Here is a 6,992-nt window from a genome sequence, read left to right as displayed (position 1 = left end):
AGTCAGTTCCAACTCATAGCGATTCTGTATATAGGGTTTCCCAGACTGTAAATCTTTAGAGGAGTAGAAAGTCCCATCTTGCTCCTGAGCAGCTGCTGATAGATTCGAACTGCTGATCTTGTGGTTAGCAGCCAGCTCCTAGCAGAACACCTTGATTCTCACTTTACTCATCTCTACATTTACTGTAATAGTATCAATCGTGTAGAGTAGCAAGGGTTATAAGATAATGCTGTAATTGGCACAACTAAGTGCAAGTAAAGTTGGAAAGCATGGTGGCTCTGTAGGATTAGCACTGGACTATTGGCAGTTCAAGCCCAGGGCCACTCTGCAAGAGAATGACGAGGCTTTCTGTTTCTGCAAAGATTTAAAGCCTCAGAAATCCTATACAGGGTTGAGTTGGAACTGACATGACAGCACTTAACAGTAAAGTAACAAGTAGTAATATGTTACAGTTCTCTTGATAATGATAATTTGAGAAAAACAACTTATTTCCCATACAACTATACTGTGTTTATTTTCCAAAAGAGGCAGAGTAGCTTATTGTGAATCAGTTAACCTATCAGTTAGTTTTGCAAATTTTAGTCTAATAATTGATTGTTGTTACAAAAATAGTTGCCTTTGAAAATAATCTACTGATATTAAGGCACAAGTTTGCTGTTTTTTTCTTCCTTCAATGAAAAAGGATGAACATGAGTATTTACTCCATTTTTCACCTACATGGTTTTAGATATGCTATTTCTTTCATAACAAAATCAAATAGTAAGTTTGTTACTGTAATAGGGAAGGCAGAAATCCATGTTTCTTCTAAGGTCTACATTCAAAGTTATAAGTTTTGTTTACTTTAAAAATGTAGAGCATTACAAAAGGGTTGATATAGGAAACTCACTATCAGTAAACAAACCAAGAATTCTTGACCTGTGGACTAGAGACTCTCCAGGGTTGAATAACTGGCCATAGTTATTTAACCTCTAACCACATGTAAAAATGGAATCCTGGTATGGCACTCTAGAATAAACACTGTACTGCCAACTGCAAGGTCAGCAGTTCAAACCCATCAACCACTCCCTGGAAGTCCTATACAGAGTGGCTCTGAGGTAGAACCCACTTGATGGCATTTAGCAACAATAACATATATAAAAATAAGGAGCCATAAGGTCAGTAGTTCCAAACCAACCACCCACTCCATGGAAGAAAGAGGAGGCTTCCTGCTCCCGTAAAGACTTACAGCTTTTGAAATGCTGGTGTGATGCTGTAGGATAAGCAGTAGACTGCTAACTGCAAGGTCAGAAGTTCGTACACACCAACCGCTCCTCTTAAACACTATTGTTGCTATGACTAAGAACCAGCTTGATGGCTCTGAAACAACAATCATGTGTTAGAATACACTAGATGGCAAGTGAGCCCTGATGTGGCACTGTAGGGTAAATAGCACTGGACCTCAAGTTCGGCTTCAACTGCAAGGTTGGAAACAAATGCAATGGCATTTAACATATAAAAATGATTAAATAAATAAATAAAATATAGTGGTGATGCTGTATCATGGAGTCAATTCCAGCTCATGGCAACTCTGTATAGGATTTCTGAGGCTATAAATCTTTACAGGAGCAGAAAGCCTCATGCTTCTCTCATGGAATGGCTGGTAGTTTCGAACTGCTGACCTTGAGGTTAGCAACCCGATTTGTAAACACTATGTTACCAGAACCCCTTAAAATATAGTTGTTGTTGTTGTTAAGTGTCGTTGAGTCGATTCCTATCCACAGCAACCCTATATAGGGTTTCTGAGGAGCAGCAGGTGAGCTTGAACAACCAACCTTGCAGTTCAAAGTGACTTTTCCTTTGCAATCCAGCACATTAACCCATAGTACCATACTGGACTCCTAAACTATAGCTGTTGTTGTTGTTGTTAAGTGCTGTCAAGTTATTCCAACCCAAAGTGACCCTGTATAGGGTTTCCAAGGAGCAGCTAGTCAACTTGAACCACTGACCTTGCAGTTCTAATGACTTTGTAGTCTGATGCATTAGCCCAGAGCACCACACCAGGACTCCTATAATAGGGGGCTTGAAAAGTTTGTGGAACAATTCTGTGTTCTTTAACTCCATTTGTCCATGACCTTTTTCAAGCCCCTTAGAGGATTCCAGAATTCCCCAAAAGTTTAAGAACCACTGGATATAACAAACTTTGTGATAAAAACAGTAGATGAATAGCTCAGTAACAGTTAAGAAAAAAAATCAGTGTTTTCAAGATCTAACTTCGTTAATGGTACTGTTATAATGCACTTACAATGTCCTTCCCAATATTGATATACAGCCTCATAACTTCCTAAAAATTAACCAGTTAACCTTGTTTCATCTTTCCAATTTAATCTATAAGTATATATTGAACAATAAGCTAAACCTAAATAAATAAAACAATGTGTTGCCTTTGAGTCGATTTCAAATAAGGAAGCGCTAATATTTTTCAGATTAGAATTACTCCATAAGGTTTTCATGACTATGTAATTCACTCAGTTATTCCATATATTGCTATTCTGCTGAACAACTTAATTTTTATTTAAAAGCAAATTTCTGTATGGATTGTGATGATTGAATACCTTGAAGACAGGTTATACATAGCCAGTGATGTCCTAGTCACCAAAATGGTGTGGCCCTGTACCATAAGCACTTGACCACAAGGTTTGAACTGTCAGGTTGACCATTCAAACTCACTAGCCACTCCTCAGAAACCTTGTACAGGGTCATGATGGATTAGAACTGACTTGATGGCATGTAACAACAACAATCTGATGGAGGTCATCATTATTTAAGAGTATTAGATGGCTACAAAATTATTGGAAAGATCCCTAAATATGTGATTATATTTTAAATAACTAATATAGGAAATGCTGCTGTCAATGAGGACTATGCAAAAAAATCATAATAATAATAAAAGGCATCTTCAGCCACTTCTTATAAATTCTTCTTTATCAAGGAAGCTAGTTATCTGCTGACTATATAGTAAGTTGATCTCATACTTCCATTGTCAGTGAATGCTACTCCCCTGAAAAAATCCTGCAATTCTGGTGAGTAACATACATATTTAGGAGTGTTGTGGCTCTGTAACATAAGCACTGGACTGCTAACCACAAGGTTGGTGGTTTGCAGCCACCCTCTGCTCTGTGGTAGAAAGATGAGAGTTTCTGCTTCTTTAAAGATTTTCAGCCTCAGAAACCTTATACTGGGTTGCTATGAGTCAGAACCAGCTCAGCTGCACTTAACAACCTACGTATTCAGGTAGTGGCATCCTATGTCTCTTAACTGGGTCCTGACCTTATGAAAGAAATAGTAATAGTTTATGTCACTGAGCAGCCTTGGTTAAGAGAACGAATAACTCCTTGAAGCAAAGATAAAAAGCAGTATAAAAGCATAGTATCAATCCTTCAACAAAAATAGCAATAAATAAAGGGAGTCTTATTGGAAATCTCTTGTGTGTGATATTTACTGTTTAAAACAATACTCTTACACTTAAAGAAAATAACATCAGTAACAAAGCAAAGAAAGCAGGAAACTGACTGTCACAAGCACAAAATTTACAGCAAGGTGTTTCGGTTTCTGAATCCCAGCTCTGAAAATCACAACTTGTGGGACCTTGGACAATTGCCCAAAAATCCTTATTTGGATTTTTGAATAAAAAACTTATTCAACTGTGAAAGAGAGATAGTAGGACAACAATTTTACAAGAGTTGTGAAATTTAAACATTATAATGCACTGAAATGCTTATCATAGTAAGAGTTCAGTATTAAAAGATAAAGTTCAAATGTAATTTCCCTGAAGCATCCAAATGATATGAAGTGAGGGGAGACACACAAGAATGCCCAAAATTTGTAAATAATACCCATTCAACCTAGCTTGATGGCTTGATGACTTGATGATCAGAATTCAACTAGAAGAAGATTTTTAAAAAAATGATTTTTTGATAAAGGAAACAAATGTAAATTGCTACAATTTGATGAACTTGACTTATACTTATGGATACTCAAAATACCAACTGAAAGGGAAGGAGTCTTCACATCAAGCGTCAATCCTATCCCTTCTGTCTACAGGGTTGATAAAGACGGGCAATTTAGATATTGGCTACCTAAAATAGGGCTATAAAGGCACGAAGTGACTGGCTTACAAGGCTTCAAGAGGAATTTTAGTTTAAGAGTGTGTGAGGGAAGAAAGAGTTCCCACTGAATAGTGTTCATCTTGTCTATATGGGTCAGGTGAAAGGAGATGGGGTAAGATTTCTATGATTCAATAGTGAGTAATTATTATCATGACTAATTGAAACTGTTACAACTATAAAGGTAGAAGTTGTGTAACAAAACAGGGGGAGTAGTTAATCTTACAGTCCAGGAATAGAGGACTCTAGGATCATCCAGTGAGAAGAGCATGAGCAGAATGTGAGACCTTATCCAGAGAAGCAGCAACATCAGATGAGGGAGGCTGAGATGAGGACAGAGAGGGAGGCTGAGATGAGGACTCGTGTGCTGGCGGCCAGGAGGCAGGCTTGCAGAATGTGTCCTTTGGTTGTTTAAATAATTATATATTCCTTAGTGTTTTTGTGTACATTCCAAAAAACAACAAAACAACAACAACAGAGGGAATAGAAGCAAATACTGTTGAGAATGATGATGCACGGAGGAGCTTGTAATCATTGCAATGAATCGATGAGTGTAAAATGTATGTTCTTCCATGTAAACTCAATTCATGGGAGTTTAAAGGCATAACCACTTTGAGTTTCTTCAGGAGATTGAGAGTGCTTGGGTTGCTAACATCTGACATACCCTATCGTTACATAAATTTGCCCTTTCTTTGAAACAATTGAACCAACCCCTACTTACAACAAATTCATCTTAATCACCTTCCCTTGATGGAATGCAGGTTTTAAATAATTTAAAAGGCTTTACGCTAAGTGAGAACCCTATGCACCTGTTCTAACTGATCTACAAATTCTTAAAGACATACTTAAGAAGAGCTCTTGTTTGTAACCTGAGATCTGGTTGTACTACAAGTACTGAATATGGAGAAAGAAAAGATAGAGATCCACATAGTCTTACACTCAGGACAATTTGTTTTTTCCCCTTGTCTTTATTTTTTGTTGCTGTTGTCGTTGTTACTGTTGGTCTCTATATATGAACCAGCATTCGTCTGTCAGTTGTACTGTGGTGGCTTGTGTGTTGTGATTCTGGGAGCTATGCCACCGGTATTTTAAATGTTAGCAGGGTCACCCACGGTGAACAGGGTTCAGCTGAGCTTCCAGAAAAAACAGACTAGAAACAAGACGAGACAAACTGCTTCTGAATATTTGTTGTTGGTAAGTACCGTGGAGTCAGTTCCGACTCATGGTGACCCTGCACAGGGTTTCTGAGGCTGTAAATCTTTACGGGAGCAGAACGCCTCGTCTTTCTCCCGTGGAGCCGCTGGTAGTTTGGAATTGCTGACCTTGAGGTTGGCAGACTGACTTGTAATCACTACGCTAGTCACTGACAACCTTATTATGAGTAGTAGTGGAACACTGTTGACACCAAATTACTGAATATTGAAGAATGAGGAAAAGCACCAGATTACTGTGAGATGTGAAGTCCTGGTGTAGCGCTGTGGGGTTAATGCGCAGGACTGCAAAATCGTTTGAATCTCAAGGTGAGAGGTTCAAGCTCACCAGTCCCTCCTTGGAAACCCTATACAGGGTCGCTATGGATGGGAATCGACTCAATGGCATTCAACAACAACAACAACAACTGTCAGATGTAGTGCCAGAAGATGAGCCGCTCAGGTAGGAAGGCACTCAATATGAGACAGAGAAAGAGCTGACTCCTCAAAGTAGAGTTGACCACGATGATACAAATGCAATAAAGCCCTCGGGCCTTCATTCGCTGATGGGGCACAACGTAAAAGGAAAAGAAACAGTTGTCAACATCCTTTATAAATCTAAGAAAATTGGAAATTGTCAAAAATGGAAATTGTCAAAAATTGGAAATTGTCAAAAATGAAATGGAATTTATAAACATTAATATCCTAAGTATTAATGAGCTGAAATGGACTGGTATTGGTCATTTTGTATCTGACAATCACATGGTTCACTGTGCCGGAAATGACAAATTGAAGAGGAAGTGTCAGCCAGTAGCCGCTCAGAAAATGGAGTCGGAGTATGTGGAGCAAGCAACTGGAAGAAAACTCGTGTGGCGGAAGGTAAGGTGGATTATAGCTTTAGTTGTAACAAGAAGGTGGAAAGGCTTTCACAGCCACGACCATGCTCACTGGGACTTTCCAAGGCGTATATATGGTCAGGTTTCACAAAGGTGGCATTTTGCCAGCATTGTAGCATGATTACATAAAGATTGTATGTTGTTGTTGTGAAGTGCCGTCGAGTCGATTCCAATTCATAGCGACCCTGTATAGGGTTTCCGAGGAGCAGTAGGTGAGGTTGAACAGCCGACCTTGCAGTTCAAACTGCTTTGCAGTCTGGCGCATTAACCCGTAATGCCACACCAGGACTCCTAAAGGTTGTATAATACTATGATTATTTGTGCAAGTGTAGTAAGGGGCTGTATTTCCCTTAGTAATCTTTTGGCTGATATTTAGCCCCGTGGCATCAGCCATGCTATCTTGGAAACAGGTTTGTCTGTAACCTTTACCTGGGGCGCTCAGGAAGGCATTATATTCATCATCTAAACGAACATATCAGTCGGTACAACTCTGATTGTCTGACAGTATAATATTCATCCACCTATAAGACCAGCTGATACCACCATTATTCAAATTTACACACCAACCACTAAAGCTAGTGATGAAATTGAAGAATTCTACCAACTGTTTCAGTATGAAGTTGGTCAAACGTGCAATTAATAAGTAATGATAATTACAGGTGATTGAAATTTAAAGGTTGGAAATAAAGAAGGATCAGCAGCTGGAGAATATGGCCTATGGGGATAGAATTGCTGGAGATGACCTGTTATATATATATATTTTA

The sequence above is a fragment of the Chrysochloris asiatica genome, unplaced genomic scaffold (assembly GCF_000296735.1).
Source record: "Chrysochloris asiatica unplaced genomic scaffold, ChrAsi1.0 scaffold00024, whole genome shotgun sequence".
NCBI classification, from domain to species: Eukaryota; Metazoa; Chordata; class Mammalia; order Afrosoricida; family Chrysochloridae; genus Chrysochloris; species Chrysochloris asiatica.
Note: the sequence above shows the minus strand (reverse complement) of the source record.